Raw genomic sequence first — 14,172 nt, 5'->3', positions numbered from 1 at the left:
AGTAGAAAACTATTAAAGTAATTAGGTGCCTATTAAAATGACCAGGAATGTCCATAACAGGGAATCCCTTTGCATACTTTCAGAACTCTTCTCCTCGCAGATGTAGGCTGTTCATCTCCCAGTGGATCAAAAGATGGTTCAGGTTTTGGGCAACGTTCCACATAACGTGCATACACAAGTCTATTGAAGTTCATTCGTATCTCTTCCCTTGCTGGTCGGATGGTGCCTGGAACATGGATGACCCATTATCAGGGAATAGTAATAGTCACTATCACTGGCAAATATCAAAGACTATGGAGAAAAAAGGAAAGAGAATACCATCATAAGAAGAACAGTGGATGATCCAGTAGCAACTTCAACAAATTAAATGGACATACCTTCAGGCACTTTAGAGATTGTTCGTCCCACAAGTTGGTCGAATGTTAGCCTACCATTCTGAAGCAAACCCTCAATAAGAGCTTCTGACTGCAAGATACATAAATTCCATGCATAAGGCCTTAAACTGTGGGAAATACAAGTACTAAATGATTGTAGTCATAAATGTTAAAATGAACTTTATTTTCTTCTGAATGGCCCTGGACAAGATAACATATTTTGTAGCAAAAATAGCACCACAACTATTAGAATGTACATTCATACAACATATGTTATCTGTCAGTTTCTCAATTATCAGCCTATCACAAACCAATAATTACCAGCATATTTATGAAACACCCAAAAAAATGATCAAATCAATAACATCGGCATGCGACGATTCTATTTTTGAAACAATCAACAAACTAATCGTTAACCAATCAGCATTTGTCATTGCCATGGTAACTGCTAATAATCTTTAGTGATTGCAGTACCTAAATATTGTGGAAGAGCAAAAGACATCCTCCGGACACCGACCTAAATTTGCAAGTACCTCATATCATCACATCTAGACCATTGTTCTTCGGCTTCCTTTTTTATGTTTTTGGGCTTGTTGAGCTATGCCCTCAGCAGAACCTTTGTACTTCTTGTTGTGTGACTTGGGTGTGTGTGTTCTGGACTACTCCGTGTATGTGTGCTCTTGGTGGTTTGCTTTATTTATAAAGCGGGGCGAAAGCCTTTTTCGGTAATCAAGGTCAGAGCAGAAAATTTGAAATTTCTCATTGCGCATGGCGGCTGGGTAGAATTCTCCTGGGCCAACGAAAGGATGGACGCTCTGGCGACTGGCGACGCCCCCGACGGTGCCGCCCGGCCGCCCCCTCCGCCGTCCCCGCCCTCGAGCCCCGACCCCCCGCCGGCGTCCGCCCCCTCCTCGCCGGCCCCTCCCGGCTCGCCACGGCTGCTGTGGGCCGACATCGCCGAGGCCGACGACTTGGCTGTCGGCCGCCCCGTCGTTTGCCGGGATCGGGTCCCCCCCAAGGCCCAGCCACGGCCGCCACCTGACCTCGCCGGCGGCCCTTCTCCCAGGGGTGGGAGATCGGCCGCCCGCGGGTCGGGTCGGCGCCGGCATCTCCCCCCGGCCGCCTCCCCGGATCGGGTGTCGAAAGGCACTGCCTTTGGGTCTGGGCTGCCCCCCCGGCGGCGTCGCGCTGGCAGCTGGGGAGTTGCCGGCCGCGCTGACCGGGGCCCGGCGCTAGCCTCCTGGAAGCCCCCGCCCGTCGCCGGCCTCCCCTCGGCTCCGACCTCGCCTGCACCGGCCGGCCCGTCCCCGGCGTCCCTGCCCGCGCTCGCTCCGGCACCTCCTTGCCGGAACCCCTTCCGCCCCTTCCTCCCCTCCGGTCGGCCCGCCGGACCCCTTCCCCACGGCCGTCCCTCCGGCCCGCCTCCCCCTCGCCGCCCCCGTGCACCCCCGCCGGCGGCCACCGCGGTGGTGCTCGGGGAAACCCTAGCGCCCCGCTTGGTCACTCCGGGGCGGTCGTTTCGGGCTGCGGTGATATTGGGCCGGCCCACGGACCTGGTTCCTGGGCCCCCTCTCGGGACGGCGGCTGCGGGTGCGGCCCATGGGCGACCGTCCTCGGTGGCTTCGGTGGGCCGGCTTGGCAGGCCGGATGGGCCCCGCCTGGCCCGTTCTCGCCCCAAGGCGTCCGCAGGCCCACCGACGCGGTCCATTTGGCCGCCGGTAGGGTTCCCTCGCCCTCCACTCCTCCCCACCCCCGCGCCGCCTGCTCCCTGCCTCGCCCCCTCGGCCGCTGCCGTCCCGCCTCGACTTCCCCTCACCGGCGCTGCCGGCCTTCCCTCGCCTCCTTCCCCCTCCGCGCCACCCATGCCTCGGGAATGGGGGGACGACGCGGGGCGCCCCAAGCGTCGGGCGGACGACCGCCGCGACCCCCCACGCCCCTCCCCCGACGGCCGCCGGCGCGAGGATGACCTGCGGCAGCAGCTCTCCTCCCGGCCGGCGCGGTCCTCTCCGGCGCGCGAGACCCGCCTCTCGCCTTCTCGCCCCTCGCGCCGCTCCCCGGCCCGCGGCGACCGACGCTCCCGCTCGCCCTCCCGCCGCTCTTCACCGCGGGGGGAGTCGCGTGACCGTGGCCGGTCTCCGGCTCGGGATGCTCGGCCGCCCCCTCGGCGTCGGTCCCCCTCGCCGACCCGTCGCCGGGTCCGGTCCCCTTCTCCGCCCCGCCCGCTCCCCACCAACAACGGCGCCGACGCCCCTCCCTCCAGCCGCTACCAGCCCCCCTGTTCCCAGGCTGCGTTTCCGCCGTCCAACGGCGGCAACGGCAACCGGGGACGCCCGGGATCCAAGAAGAAGAAGAAGAAGGGCCCTCCGCGCCCCCAAGCCGCCGCCTCCACCGCAATCGCGGCTCCTCCTCCGGGTACCACCGCCTCGGCCGTGGTCCAGCCGTGCTTCAACTGCGGCTTGACCGGACACTTCCAGGTGGCGTGCCCCAACCCTCCGACATGCTACCTGTGCAAGGATACCGGGCACCCCGCGATTCTCTGTCCGGACCGCCCGGTGACTGAGGAGCTCATGATGTATGGGCACGGCATCGAGGACTTGGCCTTCTTCCACATCGAGGTGCCCGAGCTCCCCTCGCCATCCCCCTCGCTGCTGGCTTTGGTGACGGTTGTGGGTGATGCCGTCGCCACCCCGAAGCTGATTGAGGCTGAGCTCAACCACTTGTGCAGATGCACGTGGGACTGGCAGGTGACCCCCACGGCTCCCAGCGCCTTCTCAGTGGTCTTCCCTGACGCGATGAGCATGGGATTCTGCACGCGCAGCAACAACATCACCCTGGCTCTCAACGACATCGTGGTGAACATCTCTGAGCCGCAGTGGGATCCCAGAGCCGTCGCTACCCTGGACACGGCTTGGCTCCTCATCTCCGGCCTCCATGATGTTGCCCGGTCCGAGCGGGTCATCCGCAGTATGTCCAAGATCCTGGGCAGGGTGGTGGTGGTTGACGAGCTCTCCCTGCGCAAGGAGGAGGAGGTCCGGGTTAAGGTGAAATGCCTGGACTCCTCCAAGCTCCTCGTCATGATCCGTGTCTTCTTCAACGATGACGGCTACGACCTCAAGATCCGCCCCGAGCCTCCGTCCCACGTCGGCCGCCCCCGCCTCTCTGCTGGCAGCCTCATGGGGGGGGGGGGCGCTGATGCTGACGACTCCCACCACCGCCGCTCGCGCTCCTCCCGCTTTGACGACCCTGCCGAGGACGAGGATGAGTCGGAGCACTCTCGCTCCCCGTCTCGGGACCCCCCCAACCCTCCAGCGGGTGGGGGCGGGTCGGGGTAGGGGCGTACCCGGGTGTCGGCCGCCGATCTCGTGGTGGCCCTCCGCCTGGCCACCCCGCTGGCTTCCTCCCCGTCTCCGTCGGCGTCGACCGGCGACATCTCCAGCGTGAGCCTCCTCGTCGCCCCTCCATCGTCGCCCCGCTCCCCCGGTGCCGCCTCTGCCCGCCGCCTCGCATCGCCGGGGGCTGAGCCCACGCCCTCCGCCGGCTCGCCTTCTCCGGTTTCTTCCGGGGTTGGTGGTGTCGGGGCGTCTCTGGGGCCGTCTGATCCACCCCCCGCGCCGGTGCCGTCCGGCTACCACCTCGCCTCGCCGGCTTCCCCCGACGCCTCGGTGGCGGTGGACGTCTCCTCCCCGGCCTCCGCACACCCCCCTCCGACGGTGGCGTACGCCAGGAGGCCCCGCTCCACCTCGACGCCGGTGACGTCCTCTCGCCGCAGCGCCCGCCTGGAGGCGGCGCGGCCGGGCGACTCCCCTGCGCCTTCCGTCGCCGAGCGGGCGGAGCTCCGCGCCGCGGTCCGGAACCTCGAGTCAGGTGCGGACCCCGCCCCTCCCGGTTCTTCTCGTTGCTCCTTTTCTGCTCTCGAGGCCGCTCCTCTCGGCCACCTAGCTAAGGTGGCCAATGACTCGGCCATTGTCTTCAGGGGGGAGGTCGGTCCCCCCTTAGATCAGATCGCGGCCGTTAGGGCCCGGGAGATCCTCGACGGCAGGCTGGCTGAGACTCGTGCCCGCCTGCTTCGGCCCCCGGAGGGCCCGCCCTCCACCCCCGCGGCTCCGGCTCCTCCGGTGGCCGACGGGATTATCCGTGGACGCACTCGGTCTCGCACGGCCGCCCTTCGCGCGCAAAGCGCCTCTCGTGTCTTGGGGTCAAGCAGCCCCCCGATGGGGGTTTAGATGCGGGCCCTCTTCTGGAACCTCCGCGACTTCGGCCATGATGGTCGTCGTCGCCAGCTCATCGAGTACATCCGGGAAGAACACATTGACATCGTGGCCATCCAAGAAACCCTTCGCTCCGAGTTCACCCTGCCGGAGCTTGAACACCTGAGCCCCCACCTCTTCGCTTGGCACTGGCTCCCTTCTAGTGGGACCTCAGGCCACTCGGGTGGCATCCTCTTAGGGGTTAAGGATGCCACATTTGAGGTGGGAGGCATGGATAGAGGGGAATTCTTCGTTAGTATGGAGATCTTCGAGCGTGCCCTGAACTTCAAATGGGAGGTCATTGTTGTCTACGGACCGGCGGATCACCGCCGCTCCCCGGCCTTCCTTGACGAGTTGCAGCTGAAGATTTCTAACTCCCCCCTCCCTGTTTTAGTGGGAGGCGACTTCAATCTCATCCGATCCCCGGATGAGAAGAATAATTCCCGGATTAATCTTCCCCGGATGCAATTATTCAACGATTGGATCGCGGAGCTGGGGCTCCGCGAGCTTGACCGGACAGGTGCCAGGTTCACTTGGACCAACCGGCAATCTGTCCCGACACAATCCGTGCTGGATCATGTCCTAGTGTCCCCGGAGTGGGAATTGCGTTGCCCCTTGGCATCGCTCCGGGCGGTCACCCGGATTGGCTCCGATCATGTCCCCCTTCTCCTCTCCACCGCCGACGAGCGCCCCCCCTCCCCACCGCGGTTCCGGTTCGAGCTCTTCTGGCTCAACCAAACCGGCTTCCGGGAGGCCGTCATCGCCCGCTGGATTTCCGCTAGGTCGGCGCCCCATCGCTCCATGTCCGCTGTCGACTCATGGCACTTTTGTGCCAAGCTTTCCCGCCAGTTCATGAAGGGTTGGGGGGCTAACCTTGGCCGGGACCTCAAAGAGCGCAAGAAGACCATCCTGATTGCTATTCAAGCCCTGGATGCTCGCGCGGACTCGACCGGGCTCTCCTCGGATGAGTGGATGCTACGTTACGACCTGGAGGACCAGCTCTCCACCATCTACACGGATGAGGAGGCCTACTGGCGCTTGCGTGGTACCCAGAGGTGGGTGCTACAGGGCGATGCCAACACCGCCTATTTCCAGGCGGTTGTGAACGGCCGGCGCCGTCGCAACTCCATCCACTGCATGTGGGATGGAGACTCGCCGTTACTTCTCCCCGCGGCCATCCGCTCTCATGTGGATGGCTTCTATCGAGCCTTATTTACCCCCACCCCGCGCGGTGGGGCTAGTCTCGCCCCCGACATTTGGTCGGGCGCGCACGTAGTCTCGGATGTAGCCAATGCGGCTTTGGTTGCCCCCTTTAGCGAGGACGAGGTCCTCGCTGCCATTAAGGGGATGAACCCCTCCTCGGCCCCGGGACCGGACGGTCTACCAGTGTCTTTCTTCAAGACGTTCTGGCCTACCATCAAGCTTGAGGTCATGGCTCTCTTTGAGGAATTCTACTCGGGCTCCATGGACCTGGGGCGCCTTAATTATGGGGTTGTGACCCTCATCCCCAAGGTCCCGGGCGCCTCCGATATTCGCCAGTTCCGCCCCATCACAGTGCTTAATGTGATTTTTTGGATCCTGGCTAAAGGGTACGCCAATAGGGTGACCCTCCTTGCGGACTCAATCACCCACCCGAACCAATCCGCCTTCATTCAAGGCCGATTTATCCTGGATGGGGTGTTGGTGTTCCACGAAGTCCTCCACGAGGTCCGCCTGAAGCGCAATAGGGCGGTCTTTCTTAAGCTGGACTTCCACAAAGCCTACGACACGGTGCACTGGCCGTTCCTGAGGGAGGTCCTGCTCCGCAAGGGCTTCGATGACCGTTGGGTGACCCGCGTCATGCAGCTCGTCTCCTGTGGTCGGACTGCGGTGAACATCAACGGCGACATTGGGCCCTTCTTCCCTACCCTTTGCGGGGTCCGGCAAGGAGATCCCTTCTCGCTGTTCTTGTTCAACATGGTCGTGGATGCCCTGGCCGCCATCTTGGATAAGGCCACGGCTGCTGCGCATATTCGAGGCCTTGTCCCGCACCTTGTTGGAGGGGGAGGTGTTTCCCTTCTCCAATACGCGGATGACACCATTATTATGGTCGAGGGTTCCACCCTAGAGATCTCCAACCTGAAGTTCCTTCTTCTGTGCTTCCAACAAATGTCGGGCCTCACCATCAACTTTGATAAGAGCGAAGTGATGGTACTCGGTTACCCCTCAGAGGACGCACAGTCCATTGCTGATGGGGTCATGTACCTAGGGTAGGGTCACGAACCTGATCTAAGTACCTTACCCAAGGACACCCTTAGAAGAGGTCGCCTTCCAGTCGACCAACGAGGGACTCACTCGACTGACTTGAAGGACTCGACCACGAAGACTCACTCGACCACCAGGAGGTCAAGAGGCACTCCGCACTGCAACGGCCTGTAATTAAGTAGGCTTTATGATAGTAAAGACACTTCATGTGGGGCGTTACCAGTAACGCCCCAGACTTAACTCACCTTAAACCTTCTCCTATGTGGGCTGGCTGGGGTCCTGGCGCACTCTATATAAGCCACCCCCCTCCACAGGCAGAAGGGTTCGGCACCTTGTAACTCATATACTCATAATCCACTCGACCGCCTCCGGGCTCCGAGACGTAGGGCTATTACTTCTTCCGAGAAGGGCCTGAACTCGTACATCCCTTGTGTTTACAACCTCTCCATAGCTAGGACCTTGCCTCTCCATACCTACCCCCCACTCTACTGTCAGGCTTAGAACCACGACAGTTGGCGCCCACCGTGGGGCAGGTGTTTTAGCGATTTTGTGGAGAAGTTGCGATTCTTCCGAGTACTTTCATCATGGTGTCCGCTGGAGTTTTGGTCGGGGGTCAAGAGATCCGTCTCGGCACTCTCACCTTCATCGCCGACGACTCCGCGTGGCTCCAGGAGGCTCCACTCGACGTAGATGCGCTCCCCGTCCGCGGTGCGACGCATTTTCGTGCATGTGTCCGCGGCGTTCTGCTGCGGCAACCGTCGACCCAGTATCGGTCGGCTCCTCCATCGTCCACCCTCCCGGTCTCCCGCCAGCGCAAGCGCTCGGGCCGGTCGAGGCTTCAGCGATGGGTGAGGCACGCGGTGGCTCGCCAATCGGCCACCACCCAAGTTGCGGCAATCGAGCCCGACGAATCTCTCTACGGCTTGTTCGATCTGTCGACTGGCTCCATAGAGACTGCATCCGAGTGCGGTAGCAGTGATCCAGCGGCGGAAATCTTGATGGTCGACGGGCCCCGCAGTCCCCCTGGCTTCGCCCGTGATGATGGAGCAGGTGACGGAGGCGACCCCGCACGACGCCACGAAGAGTACCAGCCCGAGCCACTCGACTCTCTGCAAAGAGAGGAACTTCGCCGCAGGAACGTGGATGCCCTGCGTACTCCCATCGCAGGAGAAACCCCCGAGGCTCGTGCCTTGGAGGAGGCGCGTCTGGCCAATTTGGCCGAGCGCACTCGACTGGAGAACCTTCAGCGAGCACTCGACGAGCGCGCGCGGCAACGAGTTCCCGACACCAGTCGACGTCAACTCTTCCCGCCGACTCAGGTATATCGAACCCCAATTCAGAATTTAGCAGTTGCGACCCGTATAGCAGAGTCCATCCAGCCTTCGCAGTCGGAAGCTGGCAGAGGTTTGCTGCAGATCAGGGATCTGCTCCGGGCAGCAGGAGATCAGAATTCAGCCGTGTCTCAGTCGCGCAACAGAATTCACAGTCGATCCGTCACTGTGAATACGGTTCAGTCGGCTCACAGCCCCAGATCGCCTCCGCGGCGTGAAGGTCGCGAGAATCGGCAAGATCAATATGGCGACAGACTCGACCGAGATGATAGGCGTCGAGTGCCCAATTCCCCTCCGAGGGGTGGGTCTTACGCTCCTCGGCATCCAGATGACACGCGTCAGTACAGTACAGGGCGAAGGGTTCCAGTCGACCCCAGAGAACCAGGCTTCGACGCGCGATCCATTATCGTGCAAGGTTTGGTCGACCGAAACAGAGCCCATCGGGGCGGACTCGACAGAGATGCGCCCACAAGCAGTCGAATGCATATTTCTGGTCCTGAATGTTTCAGCAGAGCTATCAGAGCCGCAGTTATCCCTCCCAATTTCAGGTTGGCAACAGGAGTCAGCAAGTTCACTGGTGAGTCTAAGCCTGAAACTTGGCTTGAAGACTACCGAGTGGCAGTTCAGATTGGTGGTGGGAACGACGAGGTGGCCATGAAGCATTTGCCCCTCATGCTGGAAGGTTCTGCCAGGGCGTGGTTGACTCAATTACCTCCTAGCAGCATTTACGCTTGGGAAGATCTGTCCCGAGTGTTCATTAGAACGTTTGAAGGGACTTGCAAGCGACCAGCTGGATTGACAGAGTTGCAAATCTGCGTGCAGAAGGCTAATGAGACTCTCAGAGAGTATATTCAGAGGTGGATCACTTTGCACCACACTGTAGAGAATGTGTCTGATCATCAGGCAGTCTGCGCCTTCAAAGATGGCGTCAAGAACAGAGAACTGAGTTTGAAGTTTGGTCGAACCGGTGACATGACCTTGAGTCGGATGATGGAGATTGCTACCAAGTACGCCAACGGCGAAGAAGAAGACCGACTCCGAAGCGGCAAGCACAAGCCGAGTCAGTCGGAAAAAGGAAACACCAGTCGGAAACAGAAGCGGAAGCCTGAACCGGCAGCTCCTGGAGAGGCTCTGGCCGTGACTCAAGGAAAGTTTAAGGGGAAACCAAAAGGATCCTGGAACCCCAAGAAGGTAAAGGATAAAGAAGGGAACACGTAATGGATATGCCATGTCACATCCATACGAAGAAAGACGAAGAGGGGAATATCATCTACCCGAAGCACACCACTCGCCAATGTCGACTCCTGATCCAGCAGTTTCAGGGAAAACAGTCTAAGGACAAGGAGAAGGAGTCAGACAAGGCCGAAGACAAGGAGGACAGTGAGGAAGGATATCCACATATCAACTCCACTCTGATGATCTTTGCTGATGTGGAAAGCAGGAGTCGACTGAAAGTCATTAACCGAGAGGTGAACATGGTTGCCCCAGCAAAAGCAAATTATCTGAAATGGTCTCAAATACCCATCACATTCGACCAATCTGATCACCCGACTCATATTGCCACCCCTGGGAGGCAAGCTTTGGTGGTCGATCCAGTTGTCGAAGGCACTCGACTGACAAAGGTGCTGATGGATGGTGGAAGTGGGCTGAACTTGTTGTATGCAGACACACTGAAAGGAATGGGCATTCCGATGTCCCGACTGAGCACTAGTAACATGAGCTTTCATGGAGTTATACCAGGGAAGAAGGCCGAGTCACTCGGCCAAATAGCTTTGGATGTGGTGTTTGGTGATTCGAAACATTTTCGCAAAGAAAAGTTGACGTTTGAGGTCGTGGATTTTCAGAGTGCATATCATGCCATTTTGGGGAGACCAGCTTACGCACGGTTCATGGCTCGACCATGCTACGTGTACCTCAAATTGAAGATGCCCGGCCCCAAAGGAGTGATCACTGTCACCGGTGATCGGAAAAAGGCAGAAGAGTGCTTTCAGAAGGGCTCCAAGATTGCCGATTCCCAGGTGACAGCGGTCGAGTTCGAAGAATACAAGCAAAACGCAGATCCGAGTGACTTGCTGCGATCAAAGAAACCCGCCACAGAGTCCGCATTCCAGTCGTCCGGTGAGACGAAGCCTGTTCACATTCACCCGACCGACCCCGATGCAGCTCCGACCCGCATCTCCACAACACTCGACCCAAAATAGGAAGAAGCGCTCGTCCAGTTCCTCCATGAGAACTGGGACATTTTTGCATGGAAGCCCGCTGACATGCCAGGTGTTCCCAGGGGACTGGCTGAGCATCGCCTAAGAGTCGACTCATCTGCAAAACCAGTCAAAGAGCATCTTCGGCGGTCCGCCGTCCAGAAGAGAAAAGCCATTGGTGAAGAAGTGGCTCGACTGTTGGCGGTCGGATTTATCCGAGAGATATACCACTCCGAGTGGCTCGCTAATGTCGTCATGGTTCCTAAGAAGGACAAGTCGCTCTGAATGTGCATTGATTTCAAGCACATCAACCGGGCCTGCCCGAAAGATCATTTTCCTCTCCCTCGCATAGATCAAATTGTTGACTCGGCCGCGGGATGCGAGAGGCTATCTTTTTTAGATGCCTACTCCGGGTACCACCAGATCCGTCTGTACGGACCCGACGAGGTAAAAACAGCTTTCATCACTCCATTCGGGTGCTTCTGCTATATCACCATGCCATTCGGCCTCAAGAATGCCGGAGCCACATTTATGCGAATGATTCAGAAGTGTCTACTCACTCAAATCAGTCGGAATGTGGAAGCATATATGGATGATATCGTTGTCAAGTCACGAAAAGGTTCCGACCTGCTCGCTGATCTCGCCGAAACATTTGCCAACCTCAGAAGATATGATATCAAGCTCAATCCATCAAAGTGCACATTTGGAGTTCCTGGTGGCAAGTTACTCGGTTTTCTCGTTTCCGAACGGGGAATCGACGCTAACCTAGAGAAGATTGGCACTATTCTCCGAATGAAATGCCCTGTGCGAGTGCACGATGTCCAGAAGCTTACTGGATGCTTGGCCGCATTAAGTCGATTCATCTCACGACTCGGTGAAAAGGCATTGCCTCTTTACCGACTGATGAAGAAGACAGACAAGTTCGAGTGGACTCCAGAAGCTGATGCAGCGTTTGCCGAGCTAAAAACTCTGCTCTCCACCCAGCCGGTGCTTGCTGCTCCAATCAGCAAAGAGCCTCTGTTGCTCTATATCGCAGCCACAGGACAAGTCGTCAGTACTGTGCTAACGGTCGAGCGGGAAGAAGAAGGAAAAGCTCTCAAAGTTCAGCGCCCAGTGTATTATTTGTCTGAAGTCTTGACTCCATCCAAGCAGAGATATCCTCATTATCAGAAGCTTGTGTATGGAATATACATGACCACAAAGAAGGTTGCTCATTATTTCTCTGATCATTCCATCACAGTCGTCAGCGACGCTCCACTATCAGAGATTTTGCACAACAGAGATGCAACTGGTCGAGTGGCCAAATGGGCGATTGAACTTCTTCCCCTTGATATCAAGTTTGAGGCAAAGAAAGCCATTAAGTCCCAGGCAATAGCAGATTTCCTTGCCGAGTGGATTGAACAGCAGCAGCCGACTAAAGTTCACTCAGAGCATTGGACCATGTTTTTTGATGGCTCTAAGATGTTGAATGGTTCCGGTGCTGGGGTTGTCCTGGTTTCCCCCAGAGGAGATAAGCTCAGATATGTGCTCCAGATTCACTTTGATTCCTCCAACAATGAGGCAGAATATGAGGCCCTCTTATATGGGTTGCGCATGGCCATTTCACTCGGCGTCCGTCGCCTGATGGTCTATGGCGACTCGGATTTAGTGGTCAATCAGGTGATGAAAGAGTGGGACGTGAGAAGCCCAGCCATGACTGGATACTGCAGTGCAGTGAGGAAGCTGGAAAAGAAGTTCGAGGGGTTGGAGCTCCATCATATACCCCGACTGAAAAATCAAGCAGCTGATGATCTAGCAAAGATAGGTTCCAAGAGAGAAGCCATTCCGAGTGGTGTGTTCTTGGAGCATATACACACTCCGTCAGTCAAAGAAGATCCTTTCACCGAAGAAAGTCCACAACCCAAGAGTGCCACAGATCCGACTGAAGTTGAAGTCCCAGCGGTGGTCGACTTGATCATGGAGGTTTTGGTGGTCATTCCCGACTGGACAGTTCCGTATGTCGCATATATCCTGAGAAAAGAGCTTCCGGAGGATGAGGAAGAGGCTCGACAGATCGTCCGTCGATCTAAGGCCTTTACCGTAATCAAAGGACAATTATACAGAGAAAGCGCGACTGGAGTTGGTCAGAAGTGCATAACACCAGAAGAAGGTCGACTCATCCTCAATGATATTCACTCGGGGACCTGTGGTCATCATGCGTCCTCTCGGACCATCGTGGCCAAAGCATACCGAGCCGGATTTTACTGGCCAAAGGCGAATGAGATGGCAAAAGATATAGTGGATAAGTGCGAGGGATGTCAGTTCTACTCGAATTTGTCGCACAAGCCTGCGTCGGCCCTGAAGACCATCCCACTCGTCTGGCCTTTCGCAGTATGGGGACTGGACATGGTCGGTCCTTTGAGAACAGGACGAAGTGGCTTCACGCATGTACTGGTGGCAGTCGACAAGTTCACCAAGTGGATCGAGGCTAAACCAATCAAGAGCCTTGACACCGGTACTGCTGTTAGCTTCATCAGGGAACTAATATTCAGATATGGAGTCCCGCACAACATCATTACGGATAATGGGTCGAACTTTGACTCAGAGGAATTCAGAGATTTTTGCAACTCCCAAGGCACACGGGTCGACTACGCTTCAGTCGCCCATCCGCAGTCGAATGGACAAGCAGAGCGAGCTAATGGACTGATTCTTAAGGGATTGAAGCCTCGACTGATGCGTGATCTCAAACACGCGGCTGGAGCTTGGGTAGATGAACTTCCCTCAGTGCTTTGGGGGCTGCGGACCACACCTAATCGGTCGACCGGAAGAACTCCATTCTTCTTGGTCTACGGAGCTGAAGCAGTCTTGCCGAGTGATCTTCTCCACAATGCTCCTCGAGTTGAAATCTACAACGAAGCAGAGGCTGAACAAGCGCGGCAGGACGCAGTCGACCTTTTAGAGGAAGAAAGGGAGATGGCTCTGATCCGCTCGACCATCTACCAACAAGATTTGCGTCGTTTCCACGCCAGAAATGTGAGAGGTCGAGCCTTCCAGGAAGGGGATTTAGTTCTCCGAGTGGATCAGCACAAACCACACAAGCTTGCTCCTTCTTGGGAAGGCCCCTTCATCGTCACCAAGGTCCTCCACAACGGGGCGTACCGTCTTTACAACGTCGAGCATAATATCGACGAGCCCCGAGCTTGGAACGCGGAGCTACTCCGCCCATTTTACACTTAAGTTTTATCACTCGGATGAGTTGCAATAAAGTACTTCTGTAGTTCATGGACCTCAAAATAATAGTGTCATAGTTCCTCCATAATTTCTGTCACTTTTTATTTTTGTCCACATAAAATTCCCCCTCAGTGGGTGACTTAGCCGCGAATCCGTTTCGCCTAAGTTTGTAAAAATCCTACCGAGTGGTGAGCCAGACTCTCACTCGGAGGCTTAGCTACGAATCCGTTTCGCCTAAGTTATCAAAATCCTACCGAGTGGTAAGCCAGACTTTCACTCGGGGGCTTAGCTGCAGCCCTGTGCTCGCCTAAGTTGTAAAAAATCCTACTGAGTGGAGAGCAACCCTCTCACTCGGGGGCTTAGCTGCAGTCCAAGCACTCGCCTAAGTTATCAAAATCCTACCGAGTGAAGAGTAAACCTCTCACTCGGGGGCTTAGCTGCGGCCCAGTGCTCGCCTAAGTTATAGAAATCCTACCGAGTGGTAAGCCGGGCTTCCACTCGGAGGCTTAGCTGCAGCCCTGTGCTCGCCTAAGTTATCAAAATCCTACCGAGTGAAGAGTAAACCTCT

The 14,172-nt window shown here is 57.2% G+C and overlaps 1 pseudogene; it reads right to left on the bottom strand.

Moving 5' to 3' along the window:
- The window catches only part of LOC119323318, a 30,992-nt pseudogene that overhangs the window by 8,088 nt on the left and 8,732 nt on the right, over positions 1 to 14,172 (bottom strand).

Source organism: Triticum dicoccoides, chromosome 1B (assembly GCF_002162155.2).
Source record: "Triticum dicoccoides isolate Atlit2015 ecotype Zavitan chromosome 1B, WEW_v2.0, whole genome shotgun sequence".
NCBI classification, from domain to species: domain Eukaryota; kingdom Viridiplantae; phylum Streptophyta; class Magnoliopsida; order Poales; family Poaceae; genus Triticum; species Triticum dicoccoides.
Note: the sequence above shows the minus strand (reverse complement) of the source record. Positions and strands in the feature narration are given on the sequence as shown.